The following is a 25,836-nucleotide window of genomic DNA, read 5'->3' on the forward strand; positions in this document are numbered from 1 at the left end:
CATGCATGCCAGACTGCTAGCAGGCAAGACTTCCGTGTCCTCACTAAGAGGATGACTGACCATGCTCCCCTCCTCCTCCTCTCTGTCCTCAGGCCATCCACGCTGACAGTATGACAGACGGTATGACAGTTGTGCAGGTAGTACCGTCTATAGCGCATGAAACTAGCTCCTGTTCTTCTTCCTCCTCCACCTCTTCCTCATTGTCACCCAATCCACATTGGGATGAGATGAGGCTGAAGTGTGTGTAATCATCCTGTATGGTTCCTTGCTCCATCTCATCGTGCTCTGCCTGCAATGCATCCTCTTTGATTGTGAGCAGAGAGTTTTTCAGAAGACAGAGAAGTGGGATAGTAACGTTAATGATGGAGTCCTCAAAATTTTGGAGGATGGTCCATATATCTGACATCCATGTCCACTCCTGAGGTCTTATATGTGGAGTCTGAACTGAATACAGAAGGCCTTGTTGATGCTGGTACTCAAAAACTGCCCTCTTCTGCTCAAAAATCCTTCCCAACATCTGCAGTGAAGAGTTCCAATGCGTGGGGACATCACACACCAGTCTGTGAACCGGAAGCTGCAAACGCTGCTGAAACACGGCAAGGGCGGCAGAAGCTGTAGGTGACTATCTAAAATGGGCATACAGGCGGCGTACTTTAACAAGCAGATCCGGTAGCTCCGGGTAGGATTGGAGAAACCACTGAACCACGAGGTTAAGCACATGGGCCAGGCATGGTACATGTGTGAGCTCGCCTCGCCTCAGAGCCACCATCAGGTTCCGACCATTGTCACACACGACCATGTCTGGCTGTAGGTTCAGCAGTGTGAGCCACAGATCTGCCTGCTCTTTCAGAGCTGTCCACAACTCTTCAGCATTGTGCGGTTTGTCACCTGAGCATATTAGCTTCATCACAGCCTGTTGCCGCTTGTCCGAGGCAGTGCTGCAGTGCTTCCAACTTGTGACTGATGTGGTCATTTCGGAGATGGAGGCTGAAGAGGAGGAGGAGGCTGAGGAGGATGAGGTGCAGGAGCTGTAGACAGTGGGGGCAATCCTGATTGACCTAGGGTCCGCAATCCTTGGCGTCGGGAGGACGTGTTCCGTCCCAAGGTCCGACTGGGTCCTGGCTTCAACTATGTTAACCCTGTGTCCCGTCAGCGAGATGTACCATCCCTGCCCACAAGCACTTGTCCATGTGTCCATGGTTTGGTGGAGTTTCCCGGTAACTGCCTTGTTGCGGGCATGGCTAATGTTTTGGGACACGTGCTTGTGTAATGCGGGGACAGCACACCGGGAGAAATAGTGGCGGCTGGGGACTGAGTACTGAGGGATGGCTGCCGCCATCAGGTTTGCGGAAGGCTTCCATCTCCACGAGCCTTAAAGAGAACATTTCGAGTGCAAGCAATCGCGAAATGTGGGAATTTAGTAGTGTGGCCTGTGGGGCGTTGGCTGCGTATTTTTGCTTGCATTCCAAGGACTGGGGTATGGAGAACTGAATGCTGCACTGGGACAAGGACGTGGATGTGCTTCCTGATGCTGCTACTTGAGAGTATGCAACGACAGGGGATTGGCTTGCATCAACAACAGCGGAAGAAGCAGTGGTGCCATCCGCAGACACTGTTCCTGGACCCTGGGGTTCAGCCCACAAAGTTGGGTGCTTTGCTGCCATGTGCCTCATCATGCTGGTGGTGGTCTGGCTGCTTGTTTTGCCACCCCTGCTGATGCTGGTCTGGCAGGTGGTACAAATGACCTTTTTGGGGTTATCGGTAGAGTCTTTAAAAAACAACCTGACTCAGGAAGACCTAACAGTTGTACTGGCAACTTCCTTCGTGTTGGTGTTACGGGGAATGGTTGTCTGACTTCTGTCTGCTGCCACCACACTGCTTCTTCCTGACTGTTGGGGTGTTCTGCCATCATCCCCCTGTCTGCTGCTGTCCTCCTGTCAGGTTGGGTCAGTTACTATATCATCCACCACCTCGTCTTCCACTTCCATGCCCTGGTCCTCCTCCTGACTCTCTGGCAATTGTGTCTCATTATCATCCACCTCTTGTGACAGTTTCCCACCGCCTTCATGTGACCGTGGCTGCTCAAATATTTGGGCATCGCTACTTGCGATCTCCTCTTGCCCTGCTTCAAGTAGACCGGGCGAGATGCCCAAATCTATAAATGGAAAAGTGAACAGCTCTTCGGAGTGTGTAAGTGTGGAATCAGTTGTCTCTGGGCACTCGGCATGGTGGGAGGCAGGAGGTTCAGGGTGAGGAATATGTGGTCCAGACTCACGGCTACTGAGACTTGACAGTGTGGAAGACAGGGTGGTGGTGGTGGCTAAGTGACTGAAAGCATTATCTGCTATCCAACCAATAACTTTTTCTCTGTGTTCAATAGTGGTGTTCTGCGGTCCCCTATTAACTGGGACAGGAAGGTCGAGCCAGAAGATGTGGGTGTTAGCACAATTTCAGCTTGCCTCTGCTTGCACCATCACCATCACAATTACGTCCAATTCCCCGTCCCTTGCCACATGCCTTGCCCATTTTAAATGGAGAACAATATCTTCCATGCTCACTACAAATGGCTGAATTTGGAGCTAACTTATCTGTGATCCGTGTGACAAACAAACCACATTTTTAAATACCTGGCCTGTAGGTAACTATTTTGAACAGCAAACCGGTGTCAAAAACTTCACTGACACACTGAAACTCATTTTTAATGGAGGCCAGAAAAGGCAGTATTTTCTGAAAATGTATATGTGATCCGTGTGATTGAGAAAACACAGTTTTAAATACCTGGCCTGAAGGTAACTACTGTATTTTTAACAGCAAACTGGTGTCAATAGCTTCACTGACACACTGAAACAAAATTTTAATGGAGGCCAGAAATGGCAATATTTTCAGTGCAATTATATGTCATCCGTGTGACGGATGAACCACAGTTTTAAATAGCTGGATTTTTAGCGATGTAATATGGAAAGGACCTGGCTGTATTCTGCAGTGCCAACAAGCCAATGGCGCAGAAATACGGTGTTCTCTGGATTGCTTTTTAAGCAAATAATGAGGATTAAGATCCAAAAAAAAATTATTCCTGGCCCCAGAGACCTGGGCCTATGTCTAGAAATGTCTAACAGACCGAACTGGAATGGAGCCTCTTGTGCTATATGCACTGCAGTCTGCTATATACACTGCCTGCCTGCCTATATACACTGCCTCCTGATATCTCTGCAGATGGATTAGTCCTCAGAAGGACTGTTTGTTGGGATGGATATGTGTAATATACTTCTGTTCAACCTACACTACCTAATAAACAAGCAAATCTCTCCCTAGCTCAGCAGCACCTCTCCCTACACGCTCTGATTCCAGAGTGACTGTGACGAGCAAGGTGGAGCCAGGTCTGATACAATCACGGTAATGCCACAACGAACATGGATGCGGCATTACAGTGAGTGGCAGGCAATTCCCGCATGTTCATTGGCTATGTAAAGAGCGCTAAACATGCAGGGAGGGGACCTGAGCTTCTGCCGAGCACCCCCGGAAATACTCGGCGAGCGCTGAGCATCTCGAGCAGTGAGATGCTCGGGTGAGCACTGAGCAGTAGCGAGCATGCTCGCTCATCACTAGTGCTAATTTATCCATTTCCAATCTTGCAGGACGAGTTTGCTTATCATCAAATTGAAGGCTTCTCTGAATTTCCTCATATCTATCCACTGACATTGTTGCTTTGTAGTGTGGATCAGAAAATGGGTCCAGAAAAAATTATCTGATAAGAACTAGTGTTGAGCCACCCCCGTAGTGTTCGAGTTCGGTTCGGTTCGTCGAACACCCGTGTGTTCGCCGAACTGTTCGTCGAACTGTTCGTCGAACACCTTCGAACACCGTTAAAACCAATGGCAGGCAAACAAAAACACATAGAAACACATAGAAAACACCTTCAAAGGTGTCCAAAAGCTGACAAACTGCTCATAAGACATAACTAACACATGGAAAAGTGACAAGTACATATAGTCATGCGAAAATAAAAGAGGTGGAGGAGTAAAAGGAGGGGGAGACACAGATATAGGCATGTCATGCCCTTCTAAAATCCAAAAAGTGAGAAGCCGACACGGCCAGTCCGCTCCTGCCCGTGCCACCTCTGTGTCGCCGGGTTTGTGCCAGAGCCGCGGTGAACCCTGACGGCCAGCCCCCCTCTCCCAATACTGGTGCCTGTCCGCTGGTGGGTCGAGCGAGCCCCCTGTGGTGGAGGCAGCTCTAAGCTTTTTAATTTAAATTGTCTCTCTAATTTGAATGAATACACTTTAAATCCATTTACAAGGATCTATTGGAGGGCAAGTCTCATGCCAGCAGCCACGGTAATTCCAGCTCCAGTAGCGTCCACTAAAGCTGCTGCAGTTAAAAAGCTTTTATAAGGATCGAGCTCGGCTGTCCACCGCAAGGCATCCTACTGCCAGTCCCAGCCCCTATGCCTTGGGGTGCCTCCTGATGCTCTTCACTAAGTATCCCATGGTCCCGAAGCATTTCCTTTGAAAAAATTAAGTGTCTAACCTACAGGTGGTGCAGCTTGCTTAACAGCCGGGATAATCCGCTCACTAGCAGACACTGCTACTAGGCACAAAGTATTTCCTGGGCTAGATGCAGTTAAAAATTTGTAATTAGATACTCTCGTTGGATGCTGAGAAAGCATTCCATAGAGTCTCCTGGCACGCCATATATGATTCTCTTAAAAAGCTTGGGGTAGGGGTCTAGGGGACCCTTTTATAGCCAAAATCACGGCCCTGTATCGTAATACGTCACCTAGGCTGAAGATAAATGGAACTGTAGCACCCTGAGGGCTCGGTTGCTACAGACGTATTGCACCTCACCCAGAGGTGTGATATCTCACTCTCAGGTAAGGATGGAGTGTGGATCAGGACCCGACACCTGCATGCATTACACCACATTGCCGTGGGGCAGGGCGACCAATATGCCCCTGAGATGGGCACGACAGTCCCTGTCCCTGGCTGGAGTGGGGGGAGGGAACACTGAGGAAGGGGAACCCTGCAGTGCAGGAGCAGGGAGGAAGCAGTTCCTGGGTGCATTGAGAAGGGAGTATAAAAGGTGGGCACCATCTTAGTTCAGTGCAGAGAAGTCTGAGCAGAAGTGGCAGGGAGCAGGGGCTCTGCATGAGCTCTGCTCCGGAGGCGGGCCTAGTAACAGAGGCCCAGGCCTGGAAGAGGGAGAAGGAAGGAAGAGGAGCGGAGAAGGCTCCAGGAACGAGGAATGAAGGGATCCCAGGGGTGCGGACGGGCGAGTCGCCACCGCACGCCCGAATCCACCTGCGTGGAGGGGTCAGGCCAAAGGGGGAGACCGGTCCCCGAACTAGTGGAGGCAGGAAACGACCCTCAGCTAGAAACCGGAGGCTCTGACATTTTATGTGGCGCAGCCCCTCGCTACACCCGCTAGGAAGGCACCACATAGGGTCAGGGAAACTGGCGCCAAGTTTACCAAGAGGAGGCCCGAGGCAGCCGGACAGAAGTGTTGGTAAGAAAGGCCAGACAAAGGACACACAAAGGGGGTCCTGTGAAGTGCTCCAAAGTTATCTGGGAGTTGTCTGAGCCCCTCACCTGGTGAGCACAGTACGACGTGGGCAGCCGTTACCTGCAGACGTGGTCTGGATAATAAGAACTGTGAGTAAAGGCCCTGAACTGCATCACTGACTCCGTGTCGTTACTGCTGCTGCCCTGCACCATCACCCCCATCCTCCGCATACACTGCCCTGAGGCTATACTCCTCCCGTGGGGAGTTATGCTACGCTCTGCTGCACCCACAACACCAGCCTCAGTGGTCTGCCCTGTAGCGGCGGTTCACTCTGACCGCAATCCACGGGTGGCGTAGTCGGACATTTAAACATGAAAACCACATAAATAGTTCCGCCACTGGTTTGACCGCCCTGAGCCACGGAACTGGGTCGCCGCCACGAAAACTACAACCACCAGCATCCACCAAAAAGGGTCCGGCTCCGGGTGTCCCAAGGCCCAGGGGGTGCGTCAGAACATTTTCATCACCTTTCACAATCACCAATGGGACAAGGCAGTGATATCCTCTGTCCCCTCTCTTATACATCCTAGTGACGGAGCACCTGCTCTCATCAATTCGCCATAACCCCAATATTAGGTGGATTGAGGTGGGAGGCACCGAGTACAAGTGCTCTCTATTTGCTGATGATGTCCTAGTATATATCACTCAATCACATATATCCATCCATGCTGTTATGGCTGAAATAGATCACTTTGTTACATGGTAAAATTTTAAAATCAATGCAGCGAAGTCTGTGGCCCTCGATGTCTCCCTCCCCAAATCCATATAGGATTCCATCCAGTCCAACTTTCCCTTTGCCTGGCCCTCACAGGGTATCAAATACTTAGGAATTCCTATTCATAGAGACCTCTCCCATCTATGTTATCTTAATTTTGGGCCCTTTATTGAACAACTCCATACAGACCACGGTTGGAAAGTTAGAACTGTAAGATTCACTACGTGAACCACTGGTGTTTTGTGGAAAAGCACATGTACACTGTGTTCCAAATTATTATACAAAAAGTGTTTAGGAGTGATAAGGGAAGAATTTGTTTGTTTGTCAGTTAAACTCATTGATGGTGATGTGTGTCAGGGCTCTTTATATCACTGTAAGCAATTGCAGACACCTGTGCTAATTAGTTTGGCAGGTGTGTCCAATGAAAGGCAAGACTACTTAAGAAGGCTCTCTCACATTATTAAGCAGCCTACATTTTCTGCCAAAATGGGAAAGAAAAAGGATGTGTCGGCTGCTGAGAAGCAACAAATTGTGGAGTGTTTAGGTCAAGGCATGACTACAATCAACATTGTGCGATGATCAGGATGAAGTGTCTTGGCAATCAAGAAGTATGTAGCTGATTCACAGTACACACGTGTGCGTGCTGATAAGGGCAAATTGAGGACTCTTTCCTGCAGGCAATTACGTCAGGTTGAAAGAGCAGCGGCAAAAAAGCCTTGTCATAGCAGCAGACAAGTTTTTGAAGCTGCTTGTGCCTCCAACGTCCCCCGAACAACAAGATGCAGGGTCCTTCAGAGGTTTGCAGCTGTGCATGCGCCATCCTGTCGACCTCCTCTATCCACTTCACACAAGCAGAAACGGCTCCAGTGGGCCAAACATTACATGAAGACTGATTTCAAAACTGTTTTGTTCACGGATGAGTGCCGTGCAGCGCTCGATGGTCCAGATGGATGGAGTGGAGGATGGCTGGTTGATGGACACCCCACGCAAACACGGCTACAGCGCCAACAAGGAGGAGGTGGAGTAATGTTTTGGGCTGGAATCATGGGGAGAGAGATTGTCGGCCCCTTTAGGATCCCTGAAGGCGCTAAAGATGAACTCCATAATGTATGTGGATTTTCTCAAACAGCACTTCCTGCCATGGTTCAAGAAGAAGAACCGTGTATTTCACAGCAAGATCATTTTTCTGCATGATAATGCACCATCTCATGCTGCACATAAAACATCTGCATCTCTGGCTGATATGGGCATAAAAGGGGACAAACTTATGGTGTGACCCCCATGCTCCCCTGACCTCTACCCCATTCAGAACCTTTGGAGCATCATTAAAAGGAGTGTCTATGATGGCGGGAGGCAGTTCACATCTAAGCAACAGCTCTGGGAGGGTATTCTGTCCTCATGCAAAACAATTGAAGCAGAAACCATCCAAAACCTGACAAATTCAATGGACGAGAGAGTTCAGAAGCTCCTTTCGAACAAGGGGTCCTATGTGAAAATGTAACATCACCTAGAATAAAGTTTTGAGTTGAAAACTGTTTGATTTCAGTTTCTAACAACCTGCTAATGCTTATAATTTCAAAAATGACCATTTTTTTGGTCTTTATTAAAATGAAAAGGTTGATCGAAAAGTTTGGGGGATCTAAGAGTGTGGCAACCCAGTAGTCATGATTACTTCGAATTCTGACAATATGAGGGTCATGCTGCAGGTAGTGCAGCAAGAAGGCACTTATGTGCCTTGCGCATCTCGGAGCCCCAAAATTATTTTCCGGGCTAGATGCAGCTAAAAATTATTTTTAATTTTAAATCTGGTGAAGCTTTAGTATAGATGGCCTAATAGGATCAGTGCTGCACACTGCTACAAAGCCCAAATTATTTTCCAGTCAAGATACAGATAAACATGATTAGTAATTTGAAAGCTTAAAACGGTTGGTAGGGTGATTTTAACCAATCATCAAGCTTTTACTCTCCCCAGGATGACACAGGGGTAGAAAAGTCGTTTCGGATCCATGATTTGTTCATCTTTATGAACGTGAGTCTGTCTACATTATCAGTGGAGAGCCGCGTGCGCTTATCTGTCAGCACACCACCAGCAGCGCTGAACACACGTTCAGACAGAACGCTGGCTGCGGGGCATGACAAGATCTCCAAGGCGTAAGTGGCTAGCTCCGGCCATTTATCCAGATTGGAAGCCCAAAAAGAGCAAGGGTCCAGTGACACAGTCGTGGCTTCAATGTTTACTTGGAGATACTCCTGTACCATCGTCTCTAGGCGTTGACTATGTGTCAGACTTCTTGTCTCCTGTGGCCTTGCAAAGGATGGGCTAAAAAAGTGGTGAAATGATTCCGCAAAATTGATGTTACCAGCAGATACTGTGGTTCTGTTACGGTTTGAGTGCTGAACACTTGACGGTCCCACGGTTGGCAAGTTGGAACTGTGAGATTCACTATGTGCACCACTGGTATTTTGTGGAAAAGCACATGTAAGATTCTGCAACAGTCTCTGCTGATACTCCTGCATGCGTGCATCCCTTTCTATGGCAGGAATAATTTCTGCAAATTTACTTTTGTACCGGGGATCTAACAGTGTGGCAACCCAGTAGTCAGGATTATTTCTAATTCTCACAATTCGAGGGTCATGTTGCAGGTAGTGCAGCAAGAAGGCACTCATGTGTGTTGCGCATCCAGGAGCACCAAGTCCCTGTTGTGTTGGTGGCGAGGTAACAATCATGCTTCCTTCCTCTGTCCTCTCCCCCCAACCTCGCACAACAGAAATGTGATCAAGGTCTCCCTCATCTGATGAGTCTTCCATCAGTTCGTCCTCCACTTCTTCCTGGGCTCCTGCACCTTCCTCACTAGTTTGGCTGCTACCATGCGCCCTGGTAAAACCATCTCCCCCACCCTCACATGCCTGCCGCCTTGGTGCTGCCGACCGTCTGGACCTTGCAGATGTTAGCCCTTCCGCATACAACTCCTCCTCCTCTACTTCCTCCACCTCCTCTTGTGCCACCACCTGACTCCGAATTCTGTTTAACATGTGCTCCAGCATGTAAATCACCGGAATAGTCATGCTGATAATGGCATCGTCAGCACTAAACATCTTCGTCGCCATTTCAAAACTGTGCAGAAGGGTGCATAGGTCCCTGATCTGAGACCACTCCTCCAGCGTGATTTGCCCCACCTCTGGATCTCGTTGGCCCAGGCTATACATCAGAACGTATTGCACCAGGGCTTGTCGGTGCTGCCACAGTCGCTGCAACATGTGCAGAGTTGAATTCCACCGGGTAGGCACATCGCATTTTAGCCGGTGAAGTGGCAGGCCCAACGACTTCTGTAGAGATGTAAGTCGCTGAGCTGCGGGATGCGAACGGCGGAAGTGAGCACACAGCGACCGTACCCTCTGCAGAAGGCCATCTAGTCTGGGATAGTGGGCTAAAAATTGCTGGACAACCAGGTTCAACACGTGAGCCATACAAGGCACGTGTGTGACATTGCCCCGGCGAAGGGCCGCACCCAGGTTTGCAGCATTGTCGCACACGGCCTTCCCTGGTTTCAGGTCCAGTGGAGACAACCATTCATGAAATTGGTTCTCCAGAGCTGACCACAACTCCTCAGCTGTGTGATTCACATTTTCCAGACATTTCAATGTAAAAATCGCCTGATGACGTTGAGCCCTACTGCCAGCATAGTAAGGAGGTGTGCAGGATCCCTTCTGCGCAGTTAGAAAGCTTGTGGCATGACCAGACAGGCTTTGGGTGCAGGTGGAAGACCGAGAGGAGGTTGAGGAGGCAGAAGCAGTGGAGGAACTTTGACATAAAGAGGATTGACGCACAACTCGTGGGGACGGCAAGACTTGGACAGCAGCCCCTTGTCCTGCTGTCACCATAGTTACCCAGTGCCCAGTCAGCGACATGTAACGCCCCTGTCCATGCCTACTCGTCCAAGTGTCTGTGGTGAAATGCACCCTGTCACACACAGAGTTTCTCAAAGAAGCAGTGATGTTGTGTGCGACATGCTGGTGGAGCGCAGGCACACCTTTCTTTGAGAAGTAGTGCCGACTGGGCATCTGGTACTGGGGCATTGCGACGGACATAAGGTCTCGAAAATCCTCTGTGTCCACCAGGCGGAAAGGCAGCATTTCTGTAGCCAAGAGCTTGCAGATGGTGAAATTCAACCTCTTAGCTTTCTCATGGCTAGGAGGAAATGGTCTTTTACTTGTCCACATCTGAGGGACCGAGGGCTGGCTATTGTGCTTAGACGGGGTTGATAAGGGTGTCCCCGGCAAACTGCCGGTCTGTGAGGAAGATGCAGGCGGACATGTTAGGTTGCCTTGATCCAAAGGTGGTGCTATCGATGTCGGACAGCGCTCAATACCAGCTGGTGTTACCACCTCCAAAGAAAATGATGACCTGCCAATCACGCTGGCTGTTGCGGGTAAAGAGGTGGCAGGTCTGCGCCCCAAAACAGGTGTGACTGCTGTCCCCCCAGTCACAGAGGATGAAGAGGCCGCGGATGCACAAGATATGGCAGACGGTGATTGGCCCGGCCGGCTAGGCCGCATTGTAGCACACTGAGCTTCCCACTGCAACTTATGCTTCATGTCCATGTGCCGGTTCATGCATGAAGTACTCAAACTATGTATTTTTTGGCCTCTACTTAGCTTTTGCTGACAAATGTTACAGATAACACGAGTTGGGTCATCTTTATCGATCTGAAAAAATGCCCAGGCTATGCAAGGCTTAGCACCCATGCGACCTGAAGAGCCACCACGACTTGTGGTGAGAGGCAGAGTTGTGTTTGAGGATGCAGTTGTTGACGTGCTTCCAGTACTACGTCTCTGTCCAGGAAGGCGCAACCTGACCTCGTCGTCACTAGCATCTTCCTCCACCTCCTCTGCTGACCTCATCTCTTGGCTGACTGTGGGTTGACAGTAAGTGGGATCTCCGACCTCATCATCATCACCCTGTGCGTTATCACACCCGTCGTCCTCAGAGCCAACCTGTTCCTGCCCTGACAAAAAACTAAAGTTGTCGCTCCAATCAGGTATTTGAGTCTTATCATCGTCTTCCTCATTGTCTCCACCAACAGGAGTTACAGTTTGGGAATGAGGGTCTACATTATGGTCAGAACCTTCTGCGTCTGGTCCTGGATCCGACTCATAATGATTCCGGGCATCAGTGCAGATCATTTCCTCGTCTGGATTCACAGAAGCGCTGGAGTCGACCTCTGATTCCCAGGCTATAGTATGAGTAAACAGCTCTGCAGACTCAACCATCTGTTCTACCTCATACTCAGACGGGCAGCTGGAGATTTGGGAGCCGTGAGGAAGCAAGTGCGATTTGGGTGACACCTTTGAGGACTGGAGTATTTGTGATGTTGAAGTTGATGTGGAGGAGAGCCCACTTAAAGGAGCACTTGATATCCGTTGAAGCACCTGCTGTTTTTGTGCCTCATCTGAAATTTGTAGCGATTGGCGTGGCCGTAAGAAAGGGATCTTATCACATTGTCCGCTAAAAGAAGTAGACATTTTAGTTTGGCTGGAAGATGGTCTTTCTTCTGCAGATGTTACTGTTGCTTTAACACCTACCCCACGGACACAACCTTTTTTCCCCTTCCCAACACGCCTATTCCCCTTTCCACCAGCAGCAGGCCTTTTTCCACTCATTTTGGTGGTTAACTAATTCACAACTCTGGAGTTGTTTGCACAAAAAAACAATGGATGGTAACCGAGCAGAGCTGAGTGGCCAAACTGTGGTATTAGGCCAAAACTATTGGCTGGGTTAGATGCAGAAAAAAATTGTTTTGAATTTGCAACCTGATGGAGGTCAGTATAGATGGACTAATACAAATAGTCCCACACACTGCTAGAAGCCCAAATATTTTTTCAGAGGTACTGTAGATGCAGATAAAAATTATTTTTAATTTGCAACCTGATGGAGGTCAGTATAGATGGACTAATAGACCAAGTCCCACACACTGCTAGAAGCCCAAATATTTTTTCAGAGCTAGATGCAGAAAAAAATTATTTTTAATTTGCAACCTGATGGAGGTCAGTATAGATGGACTAACAGACCAAGTCCCACACACTGCTAGAAGCCCAAATATTTTTTCAGAGCTAGATGCAGAAAAAAATTCTTTTTAATTTGCAACCTGATGGAGGTCAGTATAGATGGACTAATAGACCAAGTCCCACACACCGCTAGAAGCCCAAATATTTTTTCAGAGCTAGATGCAGAAAAAAATTATTTTTAATTTGCAACCTGATGGAGGTCAGTATAGATGGACTAATAGACCAAGTCCCACACACTGCTATAAGCCCAAATATTTTTTCAGAGCAAGATGCAGAAAAAAATTATTTTTAATTTGCAACCTGATGGAGGTCAGTATAGATGGACTAATAGACCAAGTCCCACACACCGCTAGAAGCCCAATTATTTTTTCAGAGCTAGATGCAGAAAAAAATTATATTCAATTTGCAGCCTGCTGGAGGTCAGTATAGAAGGACTAATAGAACAAGTCCCACACACTGCTAGAAGCCCAAATATTTTTTCAGAGCTAAATGAAGAAAAAAATTATTTTTAATTTGCAACCTGATGGAGGTCAGTATAGATGGACTAATAGACCAAGTCCCACACACTGCTAGAAGCCCAAATATTTTTTCAGAGCTAGATGCAGAAAAAAATTATATTCAGTTTGCAACCTGATGGAGGTCAGTATAGATGGACTAATAGAATGATGCTATGCCCAAAAGATTTTACTTCACTAGGTGCAGTAGAAAAATTGGTAGTCTATACACAGGTGTTATATCTTGCAACACAGATAGGCTACTCCACTGACTAACACACTCTGCAATAGGCCAAAAAGGATTAGCTTTGCTAGATTCAGCCAAATGCTGTGAAAAAAAACTTGCACAGCACTAGCACAGACCTGCCTGGCAAAAACTGATAGGAACTCATGTAACCTAGTCCTGAAAAGGACTCCAATTACAATTAGTCTTTACTCCCACAACCTATCTATTTAAGAGCACAGACCTCCCTGATAAAAGTCGTAGGAAATGCTGTAACCTAGTCCTTAAAAGGACTGCAATCACAACTATTCCCTACTCCCAAGCTATCTGTATATTTGTGCGAAAATTGGCTTGAAATTAACAAGGTATAGCGCACACAGCAACAGCGGTGCCGTCTAACACGCAGCTGCAGCAGTGAGAAAATGGTGGCGACGGGGAAAATGGCTTGGTCTTATAGGGCAAGGACATGTGATATACACTGCCAATGACACATGCCCTTGCTTGTGTGAAAAAAAGCACTTCGCTCCGTGTGTGCGCTGCTGATAGGCTGACAGATTGCACCTCCCCACTGCAAATGCGGGAAAGAGAAAAAAAAATGGAGATCTTCATTGTTCCTGCAGAGATCCATCCTCTGCCCCTCCCCCCACCCCGCTGTACACTCAAACTGCGTATTAACATTAATTTTCATCATTACTGAGAAAAAATCCAGTTATGATTTTGGTGCACGAACAGTTATCGAACATAACCTCGAACAGCCGAATTTTTCTCAAATTGTTCGTGTTCGCCGAACGGCTCGAACACCGCCCAAAACAGCTCGAATTTGAGATTGGCGAAAATTAATGTTAATACGCAGTTTGAGTGTACAGCGGGGTGGGGGGAGGGGCAGGGGATGGATCTCTGCAGGAATAATGAAGATCTCCATTTTTTTTTCTCTTTCCCGCATTTGCAGTGGGGAGGTGCAGTCTGTCAGCGCACACGGAGCGAACTGCTGTTTTTCACACAAGCAAGGGCATGTGTCATTGGCAGTGTATGTCACATGTCCTTGCCCTATAAGACCAAGCCATTTTCCCCGTCGCCACCATTTTCTCACTGCTGCAGCTGCGTGTTAGACGGCACCGCTGTTGCTGTGTGCGCTATACCTTGTTAATTTCAAGCCAATTTTCGCACAAATCTACAGATAGCTTGGGAGTAGGGAATAGTTGTGATTGCAGTCCTTTTAAGGACTAGGTTACAGCATTTCCTGCGACTTTTATCAAGCAGGTCTGTGCTCTTAAATAGATAGATTGTGGGAGTAAAGACTAATTGTAATTGCAGTCCTTTTCAGGACTAGGTTACATCAGTTCCTACCAGTTTTTGCCAGGCAGGTCTGTGCCAGTGCTGTGCAAGTTTTTTTCACAGCATTTGGCTGAATCTAGCAAAGCTAATCCTTTTTGGCCTATTGCAGAGTGTGTTAGTCAGTGGAGTAGCCTATCTGTGTTGCAAGATATACCACCTGTGCATAGAATACCAATTTTTTTACTGCACCTAGTGAAGTAAAATCTTTTGGGCATAGCATCATTCTATTAGTCCATCTATACTGACCTCCATCAGGTTGCAAATTGAATATAATTTTTTTCTGCATCTAGCTCTGAAAAAATATTTGGGCTTCTAGCAGTGTGTGGGACTTGTTCTATTAGTCCATCTATACTGACCTCCATCAGGTTGCAAACTGAATATAATTTTTTTCTGCATCTAGCTCTGAAAAAATATTTGGCCTTCTAGCAGTGTGTGGGACTTTCTCTATTAGTCCATCTATACTGACTTCCATCAGGTTGCAAATAAAAAATAATTTTTATCTGCATCTAGATCTGAAAAAATATTTGGCCTTCTAGCAGTGTGTGGGACTTTCTCTATTAGTCCATCTATACTGACCTCCATCAGGTTGCAAATTAAAAATAATTTTTATCTGCATCTAGCTATGAAAAAATATTTGGCCTTCTAGCAGTGTGTGGGACTTTCTCCATTAGTCCATCTATACTGACCTCCATCAGGTTGCAAATTAAAAATAATTTTTATCTGCATCTAGCTCTGAAAAAATATTTGGCCTTCTAGCAGTGTGTGGGACTTTCTCTATTAGTCCATCTATACTGACCTCCATCAGATTGCAAATTAAAAATAATTTTTATCTGCATCTACCTCTGAAAAAATATTTGGTCTTCTAGCTGTGTGTGGGACTTGTTCTATTAGTCCATCTATACTGACCTCCATCAGGTTGCAAACTGAATATAATTTTTCTCTGCATCTAGCTCTGAAAAAATATTTGGCCTTCTAGCAGTGTGTGGGACTTTCTCTATTAGTCCATCTATACTGACCTCCATCAGGTTGCAAATTAAAAATAATTTTTTTCTGCATCTACCTCTGAAAAAATATTGGGCTTCTAGCTGTGTGTGGGACTTGTTCTATTAATACATCTATACAGACCTCCATCAGGTTGCAAACTGAATATAATTTTTTTCTGCATCTACCTCTGAAAAAATATTTGGGCTTCTAGCTGTGTGTGGGACTTGTTCTATTAGTCCATCTATACTGACCTCCATCAGGTTGCAAACTGAATATAATTTTTTTCTGCATCTAGCTCTGAAAAAATATTTGGGCTTCTAGCTGTGTGTGGGACTTGTTCTATTAGTCCATCTATACTGACCTCCATCAGGTTGCAAATCGAATATAATTTTTTTCTCCATCTAACCCAGGCAATAGTTTTGGCCTAATACCACAGTTTGGCCACTCAGCTCTGCTCGGTTCCCATCCATTGTTTTTTTGTGCAAACAACACCAGAGTTGTGAATTAGTTAACCACCAAAATGAGTGGAAAAAGGCCTGCTGCTGGTGGAAAGGGGAATAGGCGTGTTGGGAAGGGGAAAAAAGGTTGTGTCCGTGGGGTAAGTGTTAAAGCAACAGTAACATCTGCAGAAGAAAGACCATCTTCCAGCCAAACTAAAATGTCTACTTCTTTTAGCGGACAATGTGATAAGATCCCTTTCTTACGGCCACGCCAATCGCTACAAATTCCAGATGAGGCACAAAAACAGCAGGTGCTTCAACGGATATCAAGTGCTCCTTTAAGTGGGCTCTCCTCCACATCAACTTCAACATCACAAATACTCCAGTCCTCAAAGGTGTCACCCCAATCGCACTTGCTTCCTCACAGCTCCCAAATCTCCAGCTGCCCGTCTGAGTTTGAGGTAGAACAGATGGTTGAGTCTGCAGAGCTGTTTACTTATACTATAGCCTGGGAATCAGAGGTCGACTCCAGCGCTTCTGTGAATCCAGACGAGGAAATGATCTGCACTGATGCCCAGAATCTTTATGAGTCGGATCCAGGACCAGACGCAGAAGGGTCTGACCATAATGTAGACCCTCATTCCCAAACTGTAACTCCTGTTGGTGGAGACAATGAGGAAGACGATGATGAGACTCAAATACCTGATTGGAGCGACAACTTTAGTTTTTTGTCAGGGCAGGAACAGGTTGGCTCTGAGGACGACGGGTGTGATAACGCACAGGGTGATGATGATTAGGTTGGAGATCCCACTTACTGTCAACCCACAGTCAGCCAAGAGATGAGGTCAGCAGAGGAGGTGGAGGAAGATGCTAGTGACGACGAGGTCAGGTTGCGCCTTCCTGGAAAGAGACGTAGTACTGGAAGCACGTCAACAACTGCATCCTCAAACACAACTCTGCCTCTCACCACAAGTCGTGGTGGCTCTTCAGGTCGCATGGGTGCTAAGCCTTGCATAGCCTGGGCATTATTTCAGATCGATAAAGATGACCCAACTCGTGTTATCTGTAACATTTGTCAGCAAAAGCTAAGTAGAGGCCAAAAAATACATAGTTTGAGTACTTCATGCATGAACCGTCACATGGACATGAAGCATAAGTTGCAGTGGGAAGCTCAGTGTGCTACAATGCGGCCTAGCCGGCCGGGCCAACCACCGTCTGCCATATCTTGTGCATCCGCGGCCTCTTTATCCTCTGTGACTGGGGGGACAGCAGTCACACCTGTTTTGGGGCGCAGACCTGCCACCTTTTTACCCGCAACAGCCAGCATGATTGGCAGGTCATCATTTTCTTTGGAGGTGGTAACACCAGCTGGTATTGAGCGCTGTCCGACATCGATAGCACCACCTTTGGATCAAGGCAACCTAACATGTCCGCCTGCATCTTCCTCACAGACCGGCAGTTTGCCGGGGACACCCTTATCAACCCCGTCTAAGCACAATAGCCAGCCCTCGGTCCCTCAGATGTGGACAAGTAAAAGACCATTTCCTCCTAGCCATGAGAAAGCTAAGAGGTTGAATTTCACCATCTGCAAGCTCTTGGCTACAGAAATGCTGCCTTTCCGCCTGGTGGACACAGAGGATTTTCGAGACCTTATGTCCGTCGCAGTGCCCCAGTACCAGATGCCCAGTCGGCACTACTTCTCAAAGAAAGGTGTGCCTGCGCTCCACCAGCATGTCGCACACAACATCACCGCTTCTTTGAGAAACTCTGTGTGTGACAGGGTGCATTTCACCACAGACACTTGAACGAGTAGGCATGGACAGGGGCGTTACATGTCGCTGACTGGGCACTGGGTAACTATGGTGACAGCAGGACAAGGGGCTGCTGTCCAAGTCTTGCCGTCCCCACGAGTTGTGCGTCAATCCTCTTTATGTCAAAGTTCCTCCACTGCTTCTGCCTCCTCAACCTCCTCTCGGTCTTCCACCTGCACCCAAAGCCTGTCTGGTCATGCCACAAGCTTTCTAACTGCGCAGAAGGGATCCTGCACACCTCCTTACTATGCTGGCAGTAGGGCTCAACGTCATCAGGCGGTTTTTACTTTGAAATGTCTGGGAAATGTGAGTCACACAGCTGAGGAGTTGTGGTTAGCTCTGGAGAACCAATTTCATGAATGGTTGTCTCCACTGGACCTGAAACCAGGGAAGGCCGTGTGCGACAATGCTGCAAACCTGGGTGCGGCCCTTCGCCGGGGCAATGTCACACACGTGCCTTGTATGGCTCACGTGTTGAACCTGGTTGTCCAGCAATTTTTAGCCCACTATCCCAGACTAGATGGCCTTCTGCAGAGGGCACGGTCGCTGTGTGCTCACTTCCGCCGTTTGCATCCCGCAGCTCAGCGACTTACATCTCTACAGAAGTCATTGGGCATGCCACTTCACCGGCTAAAATGCGATGTGCCTACCCGGTGGAATTCAACTCTGCACATGTTGCAGCGACTGTGGCAGCACCGACAAGCCCTGGTGCAATACGTTCTGACGTATAGCCTGGGCCAACGAGATCCAGAGGTGGGGCAAATCACGCTGGAGGAGTGGTCTCAGATCAGGGACCTATGCACCCTTCTGCACAGTTTTGAAATGGCGACGAAGATGTTTAGTGCTGACGATGCCATTATCAGCATGACTATTCTGGTGATTTACATGCTGGAGCACATGTTAAACAGAATTCGGAGTCAGGTGGTGGCACAAGAGGAGGTGGAGGAAGTAGAGGAGGAGGAGTTGTATGCGGAAGGGCTAACATCTGCAAGGTCCAGACGGTCGGCAGCACCAAGGCGGCAGGCATGTGAGGGTGGGGGAGATGGTTTTACCAGGGCGCATGGTAGCAGCCAAACTAGTGAGGAAGGTGCAGGAGCCCAGGAAGAAGTGGAGGACGAACTGATGGAAGACTCATCAGATGAGGGAGACCTTGATCACATTTCTGTTGTGCGAGGTTGGGGGGAGAGGACAGAGGAAGGAAGCATGATTGTTACCTCGCCACCAACACAACAGGGACTTGGTGCTCCTGGATGCGCAACACACATGAGTGCCTTCTTGCTGCACTACCTGCAACATGACCCTCGAATTGTGAGAATTAGAAATAATCCTGACTACTGGGTTGCCACACTGTTAAATCCCCGATACAAAAGTAAATTTTCCGAAATTATTCCTGCCATAGAAAGGGATGCACGCATGCAGGAGTATCAGCAGAGACTGTTGCAGAATCTTACATGTGCTTTTCCACAAAACACCAGTGGTGCACGTAGTGAATCTCACAGTTCCAACGTGCCAACCGTGGGACCGTCAAGTGTTCAGCACTCAAACCGTAACAGAACCACAGTATCTTCTGGTAACATCAATTTTGCGGAATCATTTCACCACTTTTTTAGCCCATCCTTTGCAAGGCCACAGGAGACAAGAAGTCTGACACATAGTCAACGCCTAGAGACGATGGTACAGGAGTATCTCCAAGTAAACATTGAAGCCATGACTGTGTCACTGGACCCTTGCTCTTTTTGGGCTTCCAATCTGGATAACTGGCAGGAGCTAGCCACTTACGCCTTGGAGATCTTGTCATGCCCCGCAGCCAGCGTTCTGTCTGAACGTGTGTTCAGCGCTGCTGGTGGTGTGCTGACAGATAAGCGCACGCGGCTCTCCACTGATAATGTAGACAGACTCACGTTCATAAAGATGAACAAATCATGGATCCGAAACGACTTTTCTACCCCTGTGTCATCCTGGGGAGAGTAAAAGCTTGATGATTGGTTAAAATCACCCTACCAACCGTTTTAAGCTTTCAAATTACTAATCATGTTCATCTGTATCTTGGCTGGAAAATAATTTGGGCTTTGTAGCAGTGTGCAGCACTGATTCTATTAGGCCATCTATAATAAGCTCCACCAGATTTAAAATTACTAATCATGTTTATCTGTATCTTGGCTGGAAAATAATTTGGGCTTTGTAGCAGTGTGCAGCACTGATCCTATTAGGCCATCTATACTAAGCTCCACCAGATTTAAAATTAATAATAATTTTTTGCTGCATCTAGCCCGGAAAATAATTTTGGGGCTCCGAGATGCGCAAGACACATAAGTGCCTTCTTGCTGCACTACCTGCAACATGACCCTCATATTGTCAGAATTCGAAGTAATCATGACTACTGGGTTGCCACACTCTTAGATCCCCCAAACTTTTCGATCAACCTTTTCATTTTAATAAAGACCAAAAAAATGGTCATTTTTGAAATTATAAGCATTAGCAGGTTATTAGAAACTGAAATCAAACAGTTTTCAACTCAAAACTTTATTCTAGGTGATGTTACATTTTCACATAGGACCCCTTGTTCGAAAGGAGCTTCTGAACTCTCTCGTCCATTGAATTTGTCAGGTTTTGGATGGTTTCTGCTTCAATTGTTTTGCATGAGGACAGAATACCCTCCCAGAGGTGTTGCTTAGATGTGAACTGCCTCCCGCCATCATAGACACTCCTTTTGATGATGCTCCAGAGGTTCTGAATGGGGTAGAGGTCAGGGGAGCATGGGGGTCACACCATAAGTTTGTCCCCTTTTATGCCCATATCAGCCAGAGATGCAGATGTTTTATGTGCAGCATGAGATGGTGCATTATCATGCAGAAAAATGATCTTGCTGTGAAATACACGGTTCTTCTTCTTGAACCATGGCAGGAAGTGCTGTTTGAGAAAATCCACATACATTATGGAGTTCATCTTTAGCGCCTTCAGGGATCCTAAAGGGGCCGACAATCTCTCTCCCCATGATTCCAGCCCAAAACATTACTCCACCTCCTCATTGTTGGCGCTGTAGCCGTGTTTGCGTGGGGTGTCCATCAACCAGCTATCCTCCACTCCATCCATCTGGACCATCGAGCGCTGCACGGCACTCATCCGTGAACAAAACAGTTTTGAAATCAGTCTTCATGTAATGTTTAGCCCACTGGAGCCGTTTCTGCTTGTGTGAATTGGATAGAGGAGGTCGACAGGATGGCGTATGCACAGCTGCAAACCTCTGAAGGACCCTGCATCTTGTTGTTCGGGGGACGTTGGAGGCACCAGCAGCTTCAAAAACTTGTCTGCTGCTATGACAAGGCTTTTTTGCCGCTGCTCTTTTAACCTGACGTAATTGCCTGTAGGAAAGAGTCCTCAATTTGCCCTTATCAGCACGCACACGTGTGTACTGTGAATCAGCTACATACTTCTTGATTGCCAAGACACTTCATCCTGATCATCGCACAATGTTGATTGTAGTCATGCCTTGACCTAAACACTCCACAATTTCTTGCTTCTCAGCAGCCGACACATCCTTTTTCTTTCCCATTTTGGCAGAAAATGTAGGCTGCTTAATAATGTGAGACAGCCTTCTTAAGTAGTCTTGCCTTTCATTGGACACACCTGCCAAACTAATTAGCACAGGTGTCTGCAATTGCTTACAGTGATATAAAGAGCCCTGACACACATCATCATTAATGAGTTTAACTGACAAACAAATTCTTCCCTTATCACTCCTAAACACTTTTTGCATAATAATTTGGAACACAGTGTACATGTGCTTTTCCACAAAACACCAGTGGTTCACGTAGTGAATCTTACAGTTCTAACTTGCCAACCGTGGTCTGTATGGAGTTGTTCAATAAAGGGCCCAAAATTAAGATAACATAGATGGGAGAGGTCTCTATGAATAGGAATTCCTAAGTATTTGATACCCTGTGAGGGCCAGGCAAAGGGAAAGTTGGACTGGATGGAATCCTATATGGATTTGGGGAGGGAGACATCGAGGGCCTCAGACTTCGCTGCATTGATTTTAAAATTTGACCATGTAACAAAGTGATCTATTTCAGCCATAACAGCATGGATGGATATATGTGATTGAGTGATATATACTAGGACATCATCAGCAAATAGAGAGCACTTGTACTCGGTGCCTCCCACCTCAATCCACCTAATATTGGGGTTATGGCGAATTGATGAGAGCAGGTGCTCCGTCACTAGGATGTATAAGAGAGGGGACAGAGGACATCCCTGCCTTGTCCCATTGGTGATTGTGAAATTGATGAAAATGTTCTGATGCACCCCCTGGGCCTTGGGACACCTGGAGCCGGACCCTTTTTGGTGGATGCTGGTGGTTGTAGTCTTCGTGGCGGCGACCCGGTTCCGTGGCTCAGGGTGGTCAAACCAGTGGCGGAACTATTTATGTGGTTTTGATGTTTAAGTGTCCGACTACGCCACCCGTGGATTGCGGTCAGAGTGAACCGCCGCTGCAGGGCAGACCGCTGAGGCTGGTGTTGTGGGTGCAGCAGAGCGTAGCATAACTCCCCACGGGAGGAGTATAGCCTCAGGGCAGTGTATGCGGAGGATGGGGGTGATGGTGCAGGGCAGCAGCAGTAACGACACGGAGTCAGTGATGCAGTCCAGGGCCTTTACTCACAGTTCTTATTATCCAGACCACGTCTGCAGGTAACGGCTGCCCACGTCGTACTGTGCTCACCAGGTGAGGGGCTCAGACAACTCCCAGATAACTTTGGAGCGCTTCACAGGACCCCCTTTGTGTGTCCTTTGTCTGGCCTTTCTTACCAACCCTTCTGTCCGGCTGCCTCGGGCCTCCTCTTGGTAAACTTGGCGCCAGTTTCCCTGACCCTATGTGGTGCCTTCCTAGCGGGTGTAGTGAGGGGCTGCGCCACATAAAATGTTAGAGCCTCCGGTTTCTAGCTGAGGGTCGTTTCCTGCCTCTACTAGTTTCGGGGACCGGTCTCCCCCTTTGGCCTGACCCCTCCACGCAGGTGGATTCGGGCGTGCGGTGGCGACTCGCCCGTCCGCACCCCTGGGATCCCTTCATTCCTCGTTCCTGGAGCCTTCTCCGCTCCTCTTCCTTCCTTCTCCCTCTTCCAGGCCTGGGCCTCTGTTACTAGGCCCGCCTCCGGAGCAGAGCTCATGCAGAGCCCCTGCTCCCTGCCACTTCTGCTCAGACTTCTCTGCACTGAACTAAGATGGTGCCCACCTTTTATACTCCCTTCTCAATGCACCCAGGAACTGCTTCCTCCCTGCTCCTGCACTACAGGGTTCCCCTTCCTCAGTGTTCCCTCCCCCCACTCCAGCCAGGGACAGGGACTGTCGTGCCCATCTCAGAGGCATATTGGTCGCCCTGCCCCACGGCAATGTGGTGTAATGCATGCAGGTGTCGGGTCCTGATCCACACTCCATCCTTACCTGAGAGTGAGATATCACACCTCTGGGTGAGGTGCAATACCTCTGTAGCAACCGAGCCCTCAGGGTGCTGCAGTTCCATTTATCTTCAGCCTAGGTGGCGTATTGTGATACAGGGCCGTGATTTTGGCTATAAAAGGGTCCCCTAGACCCCTACCCCAAGCTTTTTAAGAGAATCATATATGGCGTGCCAGGAGACTCTATGGAATGCTTTCCCCACATCCAACGAGAGTATCTAATTACAAATGTTTAACTGCATCTAGCCCAGGAAATACTTTGTGCCTAGTAGCAGTGTCTGCTAGTCAGCGGATTATCCCGGCTGTTAAGCAAGCTACACCACCTGTAGTTTGGACACTTAATTTTTTCAAAGGATATGCTTCGGGACCACGGGATACTCAATGAAGAGCATCAGGAGGCACCCCAAGGCATAGGGGCTGGGACTGGCAGTAGGATGCCTTGCGGTGGACAGCCGAGCTCGATCCTTATAAAAGCTTTTTAACTGCAGCAGCTTTAGTGGACGCTACTGGAGCTGGAATTACGCGGCTGCTGGCATGAGACTTGCCCTCCAATAGATCCTTGTAAATGGATTTAAAGTGTATTCATTCAACTAAGAGAGACAATTTAAATTAAAAAGCTTAGAGCTGCCTCCACCACAGGGGGGCTCGCTCGACCCACCAGCGGACAGGCACCAGTATTGTGAGAGGGGGGCTGGCCGTCAGCGTTCACCGCGGCTCTGGCACAAACCCGGCGACACGGAGGTGGCACGAGCAGGAGCGGACTGAACGTGTCGGCTTCTCACTTTTTGGATTTTAGAAGGGCATGACATGCCTATATTTGTGTCTCCCCCTCCTTTTACTCCTCCACCTCTTTTCTTTTCGCATGACTATATGTACTTGTCACTTTTCCATGTGTTAGTTGTGTCTTCTGAGCAGTTTGTCAGCTTTTGGACACCTTTGAAGGTGTTTTCTATGTGTTTCTATGTGTTTTTGTTTGCCTGCCATTGGTTTTAACGGTGTTCGAAGGTGTTCGACGAACAGTTCGACGAACAGTTCGGCGAACACACGGGTGTTCGACGAACCGAGCCGAACTCGAACACTACGGGGGTGGCTCAACACTATTTGGGACATATGGATGAATGATTTTATTGAGAAGAAAATATTAACAGTACCAGGAGTCCTGTGTCATGCAAACAGTAAACTATTCTGGGACCATTCATTTGAGGGGTTGCTCATGCAAGGGAGAAGTATCTAATCCTCCTTCAAGAGTAAAGCCCCCGTCACACTAAGCGAGATCGCTAGCAATATCGCTGCTGAGTCACAAGTTTTGTGATGCAACAGCGACCTCAGAAGCGATCTCGCTACGTTTGACACGTAGCAGTGACCAGGCCCCTGCTGTGAGATCGCTGGTCGTGTCTAAATGACCTGGACCATTTTTTGATCGTTGAGGTCCCGCTGGGTAGCATGCATCGGTGTGTTTGACACCTTACCAACAACCTCGTTGGCGACTCAGAACTGAGAAGTCGTCCCTCATCGAGGTCTGAATTGTCAGAGTAGCTGCTATGTGACAGGGTCCCAACGACCGCCGACATCGTTATACAGGTCGCTACGGGTTGCCGTATCGTTGCTGCGTCGCTGGGAAGATCTGACTGTTTGACATCTCACCAGCGACCACATAGCAACGCAGCAACGATCCCTGCCAGGTCGTATCATTGTAGGGATCGCTGTAGCGTCGCTAAGTGTGACGGTACCTTAACTTCTCTCAACAATCTAGGAGCACTGTGGTGATGAACAATGCTTTTTCCAGCATGATGGAGCACCATGTCACAAAGAAAAAGTGATAACTAAGTGGCTTATTGAAGAAAACACTGACATTTTGGGAACATGGCCAAGAAAGTCCCCAGCTCTCAGTCCCTTTGAGAACCTGTGGTCAATACTCAACTGTGGATGAACAAGCAAAAACATAGAAAATGTGATTAACTCAAAGCACTGAGTAGGCAAGAATGGGTTGCTAACATCAAGATATGGCCCACAAGCCGATATCATGCATGCCCGGGCAAATTAGAAAAATAACGGTCAATGCTGTAAATATTGAGTCTTTGCATAAACTTGATATATTTGTCATTTAAAGCTTAAAAGATCTAAAAACACTAAAGTAGCAAACTTTGTGAAAATCAAAATTTGAGTCAGTCTCTAAACTTTTGGCCAGGACTGTGCTTTGTTTCATGCATGTGTAAAACAAAATATTAAACCTATAGAAATTAGTAAGTCTTTATGATTTATGGTAGTACAGCATAAGGTATTCTTTATTAAATGCATTGTGAATTTTTATTACTTTCGGTAAAAGCCTAAAATGGACTAATAGGAACTGTATTACAAAAGATATCTAAGGTGAAAAAATGCTATACTACAAAGCAGGCAAATTCATTTCTAGATATATTTTTTTAAATCATAGCATAATGGACAACAAATATCAGTCACTGGGGGATATTGTTCATTAATATCGTTTAATGTGTTACAAACATATGTAACAGGGATGTACACAAAACCATCAGGGCTGCATAACAAAGTTTAGAATGGGCATATACTGTATACACCAACAAATCTTCCACAGTGAGCTTTGTTTGCTGTCACATTGTAAGATAAGTTTCAGGCTTCCCCCAGCCTCCACTAGATGGAGCTCAGTGCATATTTACAACAACTACATATTTACTATAAGCAGCAAGTTCTCCCTAGTGGCAGCAGGAGGAAAACCCTATAGTGCAGTCCATTTAGTC

At 47.5% G+C, this 25,836-nt stretch overlaps 1 protein-coding gene across 1 annotated transcript in view; it reads right to left on the bottom strand.

Moving 5' to 3' along the window:
* GABBR2 (gamma-aminobutyric acid type B receptor subunit 2) overlaps window positions 1-25,836 on the bottom strand; it is a 1,360,263-nt gene that overhangs the window by 468,580 nt on the left and 865,847 nt on the right. The window lies entirely within an intron of this gene.

This window comes from Phyllobates terribilis, unplaced genomic scaffold (genome assembly GCF_046119375.1).
Source record: "Phyllobates terribilis strain yellow unplaced genomic scaffold, ASM4611937v1 Scaffold_4__5_contigs__length_816908805, whole genome shotgun sequence".
Classification (NCBI taxonomy): Eukaryota; Metazoa; Chordata; class Amphibia; order Anura; family Dendrobatidae; genus Phyllobates; species Phyllobates terribilis.